Below are 14,687 nucleotides of genomic sequence, written 5' to 3' on the forward strand. Positions count from 1 at the left end.
AATATGTTCTCAGTTATCTTTCTTCCCCATTATACATTCAATATCCACCTGAGGAAAAATTATTTGGAGTTTACATGCGGGTATAAAATATCTGTAAACACTTCCAAGCAAAGATCCTAAATTGTCAAGACATTGTTGCATAATTGTACAACATACTTATATCCCCCATTATTTCTTTGTGATCTATTTATCCAATGTCTCTTCCCAGTCATTTCTAATCTCCTCTGATTGATTCTTATAGTTATCATGCAATATTTTGTATGTTGTACTACATTTTCCTTTTTAACATTAGCTTCTGTTATAGATTACACTAAAAACTCTACCAGTGCTAGTCTTTTGCTTAGGATCCCCTTATTGCTTTTTCTTTACCTATACTCTGATATGGAAGGCAGTGTCTAGCCTGCAGTCCAAATAAATTCTTGGCCTCTTCCCATTCTGTTACCTTTTTCCTTTTCTAGTTATTTGCCCCCAATACCTTGATTCTTTAGCCAGTTTTCCAGCCCCCTGTTGCCTATTGTCTGTATCCCTAATTGCAGTCATCCCTATCAGCAGGATCTCTTTTCTCGATTCCTGTGTTGGCTAGGTTCTTGGAATACTTTCTGCTACTTTATGAATATAATATTCTGCATTGTTATTGTTCTTCTTCTTAATGATCTGCATCCAAAATCCCAGTCTCTCCTCATTTCTTGAGCTTCCCTACTGTTTCATCATCATCATCCCTTTCCACTTTGAATTATAGGCTTCTGATTGTGCTATGTATAGGAGCTTTAACTGTGTAGCTCTGAAATACCTCTTCAAATCAGGTAATCCCAAATTGCCTTGTTCAGTTGGAAGAATCAGCTTATCCCACTTGACTCTTGCTGTCTTTCCCTCCCAGATAAAATCCTTCAGCACTTTATTAATTGCTATCCAAAACTTCCCCTCTGGTTGATAAAAATATGCTTGACCTGTGTATAAAACTAAAGGGATTAAAACATTTTAACTGCTTGTATCTTGCTATCCATATCCATATAATAGAGCTTCCAATTTCTCAGTTTTTATATTATCTTTTGTTTAGTCACTTCTCACATATCTTTAGCTGCCCCACCAGAATCCTTTTTAATCCATACTCCTAAGTACTTCATTTAATCATGTCCCCATAAATACGGATAATTTGTGTGTGGGCACATAATTTACAGGTATTGCCATTGCTTTAGCTTAATTAATATCCCAAAAAAACTGAAACTGCCTCAAAATATTGCACAGCACTGAAATGTCCTTTTCTGGTTTTATCAGGTATACAATAATATAATCTGCTAATAGAGCCAGCTTTTTGTGTCTACTGTACTAATTATTTCATTGAATCTCTGAGTTTCTTATTGTTTTTGCCAGTGGTTCTAAATATAATGCAAATAACAAAGGGGAAAGAGGACATCCCTGCCTGGTTCCTCTGCCCAAACAGAAATTACCCACTTTAATTATCACCTCCAATCCCTCATATATCCTCCTAATCAACCTTATAATTTTATCAAGGAATGCAAAGGATTCTATTACCCTGCTCTTAAACTCCAAGCTTCCTCTGTCAAATATTTTTTCTGCATCAAGACCTACCAACAACAGTGGTATTTTCTTACATTCTGCTTCCCTTATCAATGTTCTTTTAATGGTGTCAAATGTTTGCCTCCCCTCCACAAAATCACACTAATTCATATCTATTAATTTTGTCATTGCCTTTGCCATTCTTTTAGCCATTATAGATGTAAACACTTAATAATCCATGTTTTAGGATTGAAATTGGCCTGTTTGGCTTGTATAAAGCTAGATCTGATGGGTCTTTCCATCTTTAGGTATAACAGCAAACACTGCTTTCTTCCAGGATGTTGGTAAATCATAAAATACTGTTAAACAAAACCTTCCAGATCTATATAATTTTTTCCCTCCTAGCTTTAAATTTCCACAGGAATACCATCCATTTTTGTGGACCTTCCTGCACAATTGTTATCTCATCTCCTCATCTCATAACTGTTAGTAATTGAGCCTCATCCACCTCTAACCTTGGCATATTTCATTCTTCAATAAACATTTCCATTTGTACCTTTTCTTGATTTCCATATTTCTCTGCTTTATACAGATTTTTATAAAATTTACAAAATATTTCTAGTACCTGTATAGGATCATTTGTTACCTTCCTTGTTATAGGCTCCCTAAGCTTGATGATAACCTTGTCTACTTTCTGTTGCCTAAGTAGTTGTGCTAAAAGTATCATAAAAAAATGGCTGCTTAACAGCAGTCTAAACTCATGCATATTATTGAGGTAATTATTTATTTTCTGTTAGCATTCTGCAATTCCTCCTCTTCTTGTTCTATGAGATTACCCTAGTCTGAAATACTTTAACCTTTCTCAGTCCATGTAAATAATTTTTGTTACTTAACCATATCTTTCTCTCTCTTTTATTTCCATCCTATTTTAAACTCCATTTTAATTTTATCCAACTCCCTAGCTGTATTTTCAGAAGAAATTTATATGTCCTATAATAACTCCAGAATAACTTCAACCACCCATGCCTGAAATTCCTCTCTGTTTAACAGATAAGTGGCAAAGCACCAGTGCCTCATTTTTATTTAATTACTCTGCATTTTTATTTTGGCTACTATTGCTTCTGAAAATAGTTATTGGATGCATATCAAAACTTTCAATTAAATGCATATGTTCCTGTGAAATGGATGTTATATCTAGCCAAGCCCAGTTTTTGTATCTTGGAGAATAATATGTAAATTCACTCCAAACTCCTACTACTGAATTCACATCTTCCATGCCAAATATTTCCATAAATTACTTTAGAAATCTACTCTCTTTTGTTATATTTTCCATTCTGGGCCTCCAAGATACATCCTCACTGCTACAAATCAAATTCCAGTCCCTGCCTATAAGTAATATTCCCTGCTGAAAGCTGATGATTTCTTCCAGAATTTTCATAAACTCCATTATAACATTTTTAGGTGGAATATACATACATGCTAGTGTAATCCTCTTTCCTTGCCAGTAGCCAGTTAGTACTACAAATCTACCACTGTTATCATTTCATCCTCTTCGGTCACTATTGTAGCTCTTCTTGCAATTAATATAAGCACTCTCCTTTTCATTTGTCCCAGAAATTCTTCTGAATAACCATCCTGAAAATCTTTCTTTATTAAATTCACATGCTAATTTCTTTCCACTGTACATTTTTTAATATAGTTCATGACTCTTTTTTGTATATATATATATATATATATATATATATATATATATATATGAGACCATTTACATTTAAAGATAATATAGAAAGTGTTGTCATTATGTTGAGAAGTTATTATTCCCATGTTATATGTAACAGCTTTGTTTTAAATGTCTAGTTTCAGATTTTGTGTTATATGCGTACACTAATGTTTGGTAGGTTGATCTTTTTGAACAGTTGTGTCTTGTTATATCCATTTGAACAGATGTCATATCTTGCAAACCTTTTTGTTTTACTGAAAACCCTGAAAAAAAAAAACAAAAACAGAAGGCCCCTAAAACCTATTAGCTTAATGCTAAAACACAAAACTATGTACACCTTCAAATATTGAAGTTTAACACCACTAATTGGAAGAATTGTCCCAGACTGATACCCACACTCATAGACTTGGATTAACCTATAAGGAAGTTTATCCTTACTAAGATACATGGTACAGCCTGTGTCTGTTTTTGTCTTATCTTTATTCCTCTCCTAGATTGGAAAACAACTTGAATGCTTTCAGAAAACATTATCTTATAGCCACTGAAAGAAAGAAGTACTCTGTTTATATTGCCCCCTATTGGATTGTCTCCATGGAGACATAAGAACCTGATGCACAGTTTCCTCTACATGCACTCATTTATTTACTAGAGGAAATATTTTTATTATATTCGGTGTTCTTTTTTATTTATTTTCTTCCCCTTAAAAGCTGTTACAAGATCAAACCAAAGGTCTTAATCCAGTCATTCCCCTATGCAAGAGTAAGAAAAAGCACATCTTTGTTCTTGTATCATGCTCTTTTGACCAGACCTTTCTACGTTTTTACTTTACAGTGACTATATTTCTTAAAACTGAACAAAGAGAAATAAAGAAGAAGAAGAAGATACAGGGGCACCTGTTTACTTTAGTATCCCTATTATACTTGAAAATCACTGAGAAAGCTTTACTTTATAGCAAGCAGATTATGTCATGCATTATAAAAATACTACTGTTAAGAATAAAAATTAGTTTTACTTACAGGTAACTCTTTCCTTCTTCTCTCCCCCAAATGATTTTTCCGAACAATAATGACATGCAGTAGGGCATATGGTTTGGAGTCCCTACAAGTTTAAAAAAGTCCAATATTTCCAGGTTTTCTTTTTCTGTCATGTTTCATAAATATAATTAATGCTCTGTTATTCCACATTTACTTTTCATTTTATGAATTGCTGATTTTCTTTCTGTTGATCTCCATCTCCCAAATATAGTCTCTGCTTCATTTCCAGCATACTTCTGATTCTTCTAGTTAATTATTGTGCTTTTTTTCTTTCTCTCAAGCATTTTCCTTTGAAACATTGGAAAAAGTTTCACTGGCACAGTCTCCCTATGGGCTTTATTACCAGAAGTACAAGAAACAGAATCTCCTTTTGTTTAATAGCTCAGTTTTTGTGGACACACTTTTGTGTTTCATTCTTAGCATGTTGTGTACCAAAAATTATTTTGACCCTCCAGGAAAGAATATTTGGAAAATTGGTGGATGTAGCAGCTTGAATCTCATGCCTTCTTCTCAACATTCCCTGATTAGTGGAATAAACTTACTCCTCTTCTGCCTAGTCTACAGTGAGTAATCATTTTCTCATGGCCAGGTTTAGAGCATATGCATGATGTGCCCTTTCAATTAACAACTTCTGCTGTGGAATACCAGTCCAGTTGCTTATTTGTGCTTTCATAAAATGAATACACCCTGTTCCTTCCATCTTCTCTGGTACAGCAGAAAATTTCAGGTTTTCTCTAAGTGTTCTGTCCTATAATTCTGTTATTTCTTGAAGCATCTCTTTTTGAGTAGTATCATATTCAGCCAGACTTTTCTTCACTTTAATCTCTGATTTTTGCAGTTTTATCACCTCATCTAAATATCTGTTTACAACTTCATCCACTTTTTCCCGCCTTTTCTTATTTGAGTTGATACACTCCCTCAGTGTTTTGTTTATTTTAATAAGCTCCGAGTACATTTGACTTATTATTTCCTCGAGGTTACTGGAAGTCATGTCCTGCCCCAAAAATAGAGCTTTTACTGCTTTTTGCTAAACAGCTGCAGAATTCTTCTGAGTCAATGTTTTCTCCTCACCTTTTATGATTGTTTTTCTTTCAGATTCCCTGAATTTCGTTTTTGCTGGCATCTAGGCCGTGCACTCACTAGCCATTTACTGAAATTTACCCAGAGACACGCTCACTACGTCTCTTTTCAGAGTTTCTGTTTTCACACTGGGAGAGCTGAAATTAAGCTCTTATTCAGTGTGCACCCACCTTGGAATTCCTTGACAGTGTTTAGTGTTTTTGAAAACTTTATCAACAAGGCCTTCTTGTTGCGCAAACACAAAAAGTGGTACCTTATTCCATGGAATATATACAAACAGCTCATATATATTATCATCTTCTGCCACATCTTTTGGATAAGTTTTATAATAACATCAACTTTCCTTACTGGTTTCACAGCTGGAACATTATTTTCATAACATAACATAGCTGTGATTTGTCACATTCTACATCGATGCAGTAGAAATTATTTTCCAGGTCCTTTATAGAAATACCCTAGTGAGTGTTATTCACAACATCCCCATTAAGATTTCTGTAGGTTTTGACTGAACATTCAGTGAAAGACAGCAGTGATTGACAAATATGGAAATATCAGTCCTGCTGTCATCACCGATTGACAGATTTGTAACTGATTACAGTGCAGATTTTGATCAAATAAATATTCCAGCATCGATTCAGGTACAGTTTAATAAATGCATGCCATATGCTATATTGTTGTAAATATTTCATTTTGAAAGTAAAACAGGTATTAAATGCACATTGTACAGACATGAACTACCTTATTAAAGGGACTGACACCCCAGTACCCCCATGTTAAAATGAGAAAAGTGCATCGAGCTATAGTTCTCTTAACACTCAGTGACCTGATGTCCTGGTAGGGGGTTGGCTGATCCCTGAGGTATGAAGGAATATAACAGATGCACAAAACACACAATACACCCAATACTAAAGCACATAGGATGGGGCCTGCACCCCCAAGCACTCATGAATTACTGCGATAATTCTCTGAATGCCTTACTTTACATGGTTTTGGAATACATATTTATACAGAATGAATTTAACGAGCAATGTTTAGTTTATTTAATATATATATATATATATATATATATATATATATATATATATATATATACTTTATTTGATATATGTATATATATATATATATATATATATATATATATATATATATATATAGTATTTTACAGTGTTCCTACAAAGAAAAGCAATTGAATCATGGATGACTACATTGTGCTGTTCATGCCCTATAAAAATTGTAGTCTGTTAAAACTACTATTGTTAATTACACCACATCCCTGACTACCAGGCTCTTGAACGTATGTAAATTACATCTGCTGCAGTATATATAATTAGTTAAGTGCAGTAATCCATCTGAGCTATTGATCACACGGGTTTATAGTAACCTACTCCAGCTGTTGATCAGTAATGTGTTGTCTGTTTTTTCATTTCAGGGACATGAAAATACTGCACAGAATATATTGGGCCTGATTCCTAAAAACTTGCACTTAGTGTAACTGACCACTTACACTGAGAGCAGGTCTTTTGGAATTTGACCTGGTGTAAGCCTGTTTATAGATAAACCTTACACTGAAGCAAGTCACTTACACTGACAGCTGGTCATTTGGAATTTGGCCATGGCGTAAGCCTGTTTATAGATAGGCCTTACCGTTGACTAAGTCACTTACACTGACAGCAGGTATTTTGGAATTTGGGCCTGGTATAAGCCTCTTTCTAGATAGGCCTTAGACTGAAGTAAGTCACTTACACTGACAGCTGGTCATTTGGAATTTGGCCATGGCGTAAGCCTGTTTATAGATAGGCCTTACCGTTGACTAAGTCACTTACACTGACAGCAGGTATTTTGGAATTTGGGCCTGGTATAAGCCTCTTTCTAGATAGGCCTTAGACTGAAGTAAGTCACTTACACTGAGAGCAGGTCATTTGGAATTTGGTCCTGGTATAAGCCTGTTTACAGATAGGCCTTACCCTGGAGTAAGTCACTTACACTAAGAGCAGGTCTTATGGAATCAGGGCAGACATGCACTGAGAGCATCTCTTTTGGCATTTGGCCCATTATTTTGTTTAGAATCTTCAAAATAACTGTGTGATTAAATACAAGTAGCATGTTTGGTTATGCTGAATAAAAACTATATTTTTCAGCTTTAGCCATATAGACTTTGTTTATTTATAACAGTTCCAAAATGCAGTTATGTGCTCAATGTGCAAGAACAGTCAAGGCAGCTACCTTTCTCAAAGAGCTAATTTTAAAAGTATTTTCTATTCCTATTGTGCATGAATAGTCCAATGTAATGTTCTACTGCTTTTTCCAAATATTCCATTTTTACAGTTATGTTTCTTAGTGTCCATTAACATTCAGTTGCAGTGATCTCTTTTAATACTGTAATAGATATTCATTAATGGATGGTTGTGGGCATGATCAATTCAGCAAAGGTTCATGGGAGGTTACTAGGTTAATGGCCCTAGAGCCCTTACAAGCCTAGCCATATTTATTCCGAGTTGCCTCAATTATCTGTGGTTAGGTGAGTGAAGTTCGCAGAGGTAAAGGCCTATGGTAGTTAATACTGACTTCCTCTGTCCAGGAGAGACATGGGAGCCACCCCAGGAGTGAATTTGCTGTCACCCATTCACTGATCTAGGTTGTGTCTGAAGAGGGTCAGGGAGGGGCTGTGTTTCACATGAATTGGAAGCTTGTTACAGAGAAGTGGCAGACTCTGGGAGATATCTCTCTCTCCAGCATGACCTGTTCATGTCACAGGCTAGGTTAAGATCCCTGGAGTAAATGACCCTCCTGCAGTTTGATATACTAAAGTGTAGCATTTCTGTCAAGGCCAGGTCAGAGACTGCACTGTAAGCCAAGCACAGATCACCCCTTAACAACCTGTAGGCGATAGAGTACAGTGATAGAACTTTAAGTCTTTCCACGTAAGACTTTTTTTGTGCACCATGTAATTTCTTGGTGAGAATCCTCTGTGGTCCTACTAATTGTTGCAGGTGTCTGTTGAGGTGCATGCAAGAGGGAGCATCCTACTCAATTATTAGTCTGATGAGGGCTGAGCATAATGGAATTATAACATCCTTAGATCTAGACGTGATGCCTTTACTTGATGTGCCACATAAAAGGATTTCCTTACTATTGTGAATACGCGGTGGTCAAAGTTCAGATTGCTAACAACCTGAGTACCCAGATCATGCCCACTGGGTCTACACTTAGGGAGCCGCTGTCTATAATGTATTTAAAGGAATAATAATGCATTTTCTGCATTTAGCTTTAATCTGTGGCTTTGGCACCAATCATTTGTCTGCATTAACCTTGTCTGCAGTATCTTAACATTGTAGGGGGACTCAGTGATTGCTCCCAATTTGTAATCGCCAGTGAACATGGTCAGCCACAGGCCATCCAAGTTTGTCTGGATTTCTGAGAAATAAATTCTGAATAGTAAGGGGTCCAGCACAGAACCCTGTGGTATGCCACTGGTGACTTGTCTTTTGATAGAGGTGAGCCTCACCCACTTTGACAGGTTGTGTCCTGTCAGTGAGCCAGTTCCATCTGGTAATGTAGGGGTTAATTCCCAATTGGGAGAGTTTCTCTATAATACCTGAGTGGAAGATTGTGTCAAATGCCTTGGCTAGGTTAAGATAGGTGGTATGTACTGTCTTACCCTCACCCAGGGACTTAGTGACTTTCTTGAAGAAGTCAACTGTGTTTAACAGGTATGATCTACCTTTAACGAATCTGAACTGTGTTGGGTGCAGAGTTTGGAGATTACCTATGTCCTTGTTAATAAGGTCCATAATGATTTTTTCCATGGCCGTGCAGATGAGGTTAGTCAAGCAATGGACCTATAATTCCCAGGGTTGGTTGATGGTACCCCTTTGTGCAGAGGAATTTCTGTTGGTGTCCTCCATTCCACTGGAACATAGCCAGTTCATAGGCTGTGGTTAAACTGGGATCCAAGTGGGTCTGCTAGGTCATGTTTTAAGCTGTTTAAAAGGCAACCTGACTTTTTGTTTGGTCCCATTGATGCTGTGTTTTTGGCCTTGGAGATCACCAATATGACTTGCTCTCCTAAGATTATAGGCTGAGGAATGGTAGCAGGTATATGTTGGGTGATGGATGGAGAGGATGGGGGGGGGGGGGTGAAGATTTCTCCAAATCTGTCAGCTAGCATGGTGGCTATTACCTCTGGTTGAGAATGGGTAGTGCCATCCATGTCAAGTTCAGTGCATAGCTGGGTATTCCCTTTCCTATTCCCCTATGATTTCGGACGTAGTTAAAGAATGGTGTGTGATTATCCTTAGCTAGGGAGGCTATTTTTGCTTTGTAATTAGATTTAGAGGACTTTACAAGAATTCTAATTTGTTTGTTTACCCTAGACAGGGATGTCTTCCCCTGCTGAGTCATTTCCTTCTTGTTCCTGGACATTAGTTTCTTTCTTTGTTGTACAGTCTGTTTATACCTGGGGTCCACCAGGGTGGCTTGTTTTTTTGGCAAGACCTGGTTTTAATCCAGTCACATATAGCTGATCCTATACACCTGCTTAAGTGGTTATGCAGGGCATTTGTGTACACCTCTGCATTGGAGACCTGTTTTATCTGCATTTGAGGGGGGCTTTGAAACTTCTTATACCATCACTTAGTAGGAGGCCATTTGTCTTAGAAAAATTCTTAAGCATTTTTGAGCTTGATGGTGTATCTGCTCTCATTGAATGAGACTAATTTATAGTCCAATCTTACTAGGGAGAACATCACGGGGGAGGGGGGGGTCAATGCTCTCCATTATTAGTGAGTACCATGTCCAGGATATTTGAGCCTTTTGTGGCTGTGCTGACTAGCTCTTCCAGAACACTTGTATTGACAAAGTCCAAGACCCTCTGAGCCAGTATCTCTGTGGTCGTGTATGTTTCTCAGTTGACGGTTGCTTACTTAAAATTACCCATAAGTAAGGTATTTGAGTGTGTGGCAAGTGACTCCAGTAAGTCCAGGTATGCAGTATGCTTTTCCTGTTTGATGGTGGGGGACCTATAGCTAGCTGTGATGTGGTAGGGTTTTAGCCTATAGTTAATTGGACATGGAGTAGCTCAAGAGATTCATACTGTTTGACCAGTTTCGAGGTGTACTTATCCTTAATGAAAATGGATACACCTCTTCCTTTGGTTCTTTCATGTTCAGTCTGTGGCCTAAACATATGGAAGGTATTGTAGCCCTGCAAGGCCAGGGTGCTTTCTGTGCCTTTGAACCATGTCTCAGTGACTGCACAGATGTCAGCATTTTCCAAAGTAAGGAGTGCTTCCAGGAAGTGCAGTTTCTTGTTTAGACTCCTAGCATGAAGCAGCAGTACCTTGAGTTTATCTAGAGAGGATTTTTTATGTTGGGAGGTTGGTTATTTTGACACTGCCTAAAAAAAGCACCCTAGGGATGGCTAATGCTCTTGCCAATATCAGAAATCCTAAAGGAGACAGGTGCAGACCATCTCTGGCAAAACAGCTTGGCCTGTTGTCTACGTCTTCCCAGGCTGACAGAGATTGGATCCCCTTGGAATGACACCAGAAGCTAAGCCAATTGTTAAAGTCAACAATTTTTTTGTTTGCATTGTGGCATCATCCTTGGAGAAGGTAGAATGTTACTTAAGGCTAGCCTTATACCTGCCTGTGACACAATCTGAGAACTCAGTCATGCCTCTTTTCATATAGACCAATGCGGTCATTCACCCCTACATGGACTATGATGGAATCATATGGGTACTTGTGGTTGAGTGACTTGACAGATCCTGCCACCTGACAGGCAGCTAACTGTAATCTGCTCCTTATCCAGCCTGGTGAGGCAAACATGTGTGTGTCACCTATGACCAATACATTACGTTTTGTGGTGTCACACCTTATGGGCTTATTTGTTGAGACACTGGTGTGTGTGTGTGTGTGTGTGTGTGTGTGTGTGTGTGTGTGTGTGTGTGTGTGTGTGTGTGTGTGTGTGTGTGTATGTGTGTATGCGTGTATGCGTGTGTGTTTGTGTGTGTATGTTTTATTATGTGTTGTGGTTGTTTTTTGCGTTGTCTGTAAGTGATGTTTGTGTGGGAGGCCTCTGATCTTTTACTAAGTTACTAGTGAATACCTCCTATTTCATACTGCAACTACATCTCTCACAAAGTAAGAGGACTAAGAAGACTGAATGTTGTAATTAAGTCAAAAGGTGCTTCAATAATGTATTAGTTTAAGGGTGTGCACACATATGCAATCAGCTTATTGTAAGTTTTTTATTTTTTTATATGTTTCCCTAACAGATTTATTTGTTTTTCAATTGAATTATACAGGTTATAGGTCACATTACAGGTGGGAAAAGTTTTGAAATGATTTATTGTGATCTCATTTTTTATATCACAAAAACCTGAAATTTTAACAGGGGTGTGTACACTTTTTATATCATCTGTAAGTTTACTTTCCTCACCCAGCAAGGAATCACCAACAGTGCTTTAGTTTATGCAGGCTTGAAATCTTTTCAGAAAAAGATAAAGACCCAGACATTCAATATGTGTATAAGTATCACTCAAGAAACAATTTAACCAATGAAAAAACATGTGAAATGTGCAGCCTAGATAATTTAAGTGTCCATCCCACATAGAACAAAAACACCAGGCCAAGCAGATTTCTTAAAACAGAAAACAAACTTACAAAGGCCATGCATTCACAGAAAACAGAGGGCAAGGTTTGTTATTGCAGATCCAGGGGGAACTTTATACAAGTTCTTCCCTTAATGCTCCCCATATTACCACACAATATAACTCACATCCTTAAGACATACTAGTTCTAGCTTGTACCCTAAAATCTCCAATATGCCCTCAGTTTCTTCCTTCTCCACAGTGTAACAAGGCTTGTGCAACAGGCTAAAAAAAATTAGCTCTGTTTTTATACAAACGCACACACACACACATATGCAAACACATACTCATGCTTAGGGAAAGTAAGACACTACACCTCTCAGTGTAGATTAAAAAGCACAAGTCATATACTGAACATAACATTGTAAGTACAAATTATTTGTCTCAGCTTTTAATAGTTGAGCTGGCTTCAACCTTTAGGCTTAAAAAAAGCATAAATACATGTAAACCACAGTTTAAATCAAGTTCTTCATATGTTACCAGTTTCTGTCAACAGTGCGTTTATCCGTGGACACCATCCTAGGACTAATGACAACTCCAGCTCATTTTGATTTTTCACACTTCATTCCAAGAACTTCTCCAAATAATTTCAGGCAGCTTTCAGGGCAGTTACATTTCCCTCCAAAATAAACAGACTCAGGTTCAGTCATGCAGAAAACTTCTTCAGTAAGACACATCCTCACAAAGCTCCATTTCAAACATACATAAAGGATTCATATGCTCACTCCCAGTTTCAATGAAAATATCCTGTTATCTTGAATGGCAGTCCAGTGTTTCTTTCACAGGTCTATATTTCATCAGCTATACTTTTTTAGTTAAGAAGCTGAAAACTCCAGGAATATGTGGTACTCAGGAAAACAAAGTAACAATACTTCTCACAATCCTCTTACAGTATCAGTGACTCAAAAGGTATTACAATTGCCTTTAATGCTGGAGGACAAAGGGGTTGTGGGCACTATTTCTACACCAGGTGCTTAGTTCATTTCCAGTGCTTGCATTGCAGTGTGACATAAGGTGGGTGCTGCTTCCCTGAATGTAGAGAAAATGTTAAATATCCTCTCTACCTGGGATGGTGGTAGTACAGATCCATGTGAAAAAATCTAAGGCACTTATTGAAAGAAGAGCAGGGTATCTTTATTAACTACCATAAAATTTAAAGAAACACAGTATATATAACCATGAACATTTCAAAAATACCACAAAATATACAAAGTAAAATATTTACTCATTTGTTCACATTTATCTATACAATATTAGTAATGACGTAACTTATTAACCACCCTTACTTTTTTTGTACAACAAAACTTTCATCTTTCTGATCACATCATTCTGAACTTTTGCAAATAGGTGTTTTCCATACATGTTAAATGCATCAGTTCTCAGCAGTAACGTTCTCTCTTCTGTGTCTTGCCACCTGAGGCTGCAAAATATTGCCCATATAGTCAAAAAGCCAGTATTACTACCTTTAGTCCAGTCCTGAGTCAAACGAAATAGACATAGTACACCTTCCTACATTGCTTAAGTTAAATACTGTGGTATAAATGTGTTCCTTAGTCAATAGTACCATTATTTCAGTGAAATATGTGCATTATTTCTTTTTGTGTCTGTGTGTGATTCTGTGGGTGAGTTTGTCTTGGATCACAGAGAAATATAATGTGAGCTGAAATGCTTGAGAGACTGCAAGAAATGTATAATTGTAATGCATGCAAGGTGTGGTTTGTCGGAAGGTAGATGTTATGGCCTACAAGATGACTGATGTTTTAGTGCATAAGATTCAACACAGTCTATGTAAAATGACTCTGTGCATTGTTATTGCCAGGTGCTACTACCTCTGACAAAGAAAATATTTAACTAATATCACAAAGGAGTCTATTGATTTAAAACTTGTAGAAAGGTGGTACTGAAGTAGAGACAGTAGCATCCAGTGATAAGGTTTTAGTGAAGACCAGTTGCAGGGCTTTAACGCCTCAGTAAAAGTGTCCTCGTTGAAGCTGTTAAAGTTTCTAACAGAGTTCAGGTGTTGGTCATTGGTCATTTTTAAGAAGTCTCTGATTACATAAGTTGGATGGTGGTCATCAAGTTTATCAGGGCGGATTTCATCCTGTTTTTTTATTTTTTTTTCAGTGTTAAGAAGATAGCATGCAATCCACAGTGCTAGTTTTGTCAGCAGTTTTATCATATTTGCTGAGTATTTAATTACTTGAGTTAAATGGAATAGATTAAAATGGGAGGTGCTAATATCTTGATCAGACATTAAGATGTTAAGGTCACTGAGAAGAAGGGTTTCTGTTTAACATTTCTAGTAATCCAGTTGACTATATTTCAGGAGTATTAATACTGTTTCTAGCTGAAGGTATATAAGCACCCATTATGCATATTGCCTTATGTGAAATAAATTTAAGATGGGTAATTAAATGTTCTTTAGAGTCAACCTTTGGGAGTTTGTAGGGGTATACTGCTAGTTCTAGGGTGATAAAAGACATGATAGTTACTCTTCTAGCATGTCAGCATTTTTAGTGGTCCTGTCATTATAATTATTTTATACCCTGGTAGGAGTATTTTTTTTAATTTTTGTTGGAGAATTGAAATTGGAGAGAGTGAAACAGAAAAAAAAAAAGATTTTGCCTTAGTGTAGCAATATGAATGGTGCATTGGCTTCTACAGCAGTCAATCCATACCCCCCC

The sequence above is a fragment of the Protopterus annectens genome, chromosome 7.part0, assembly GCF_019279795.1.
Source record: "Protopterus annectens isolate FY-2018-M chromosome 7.part0, PAN1.0, whole genome shotgun sequence".
Classification (NCBI taxonomy): Eukaryota; Metazoa; Chordata; order Ceratodontiformes; family Protopteridae; genus Protopterus; species Protopterus annectens.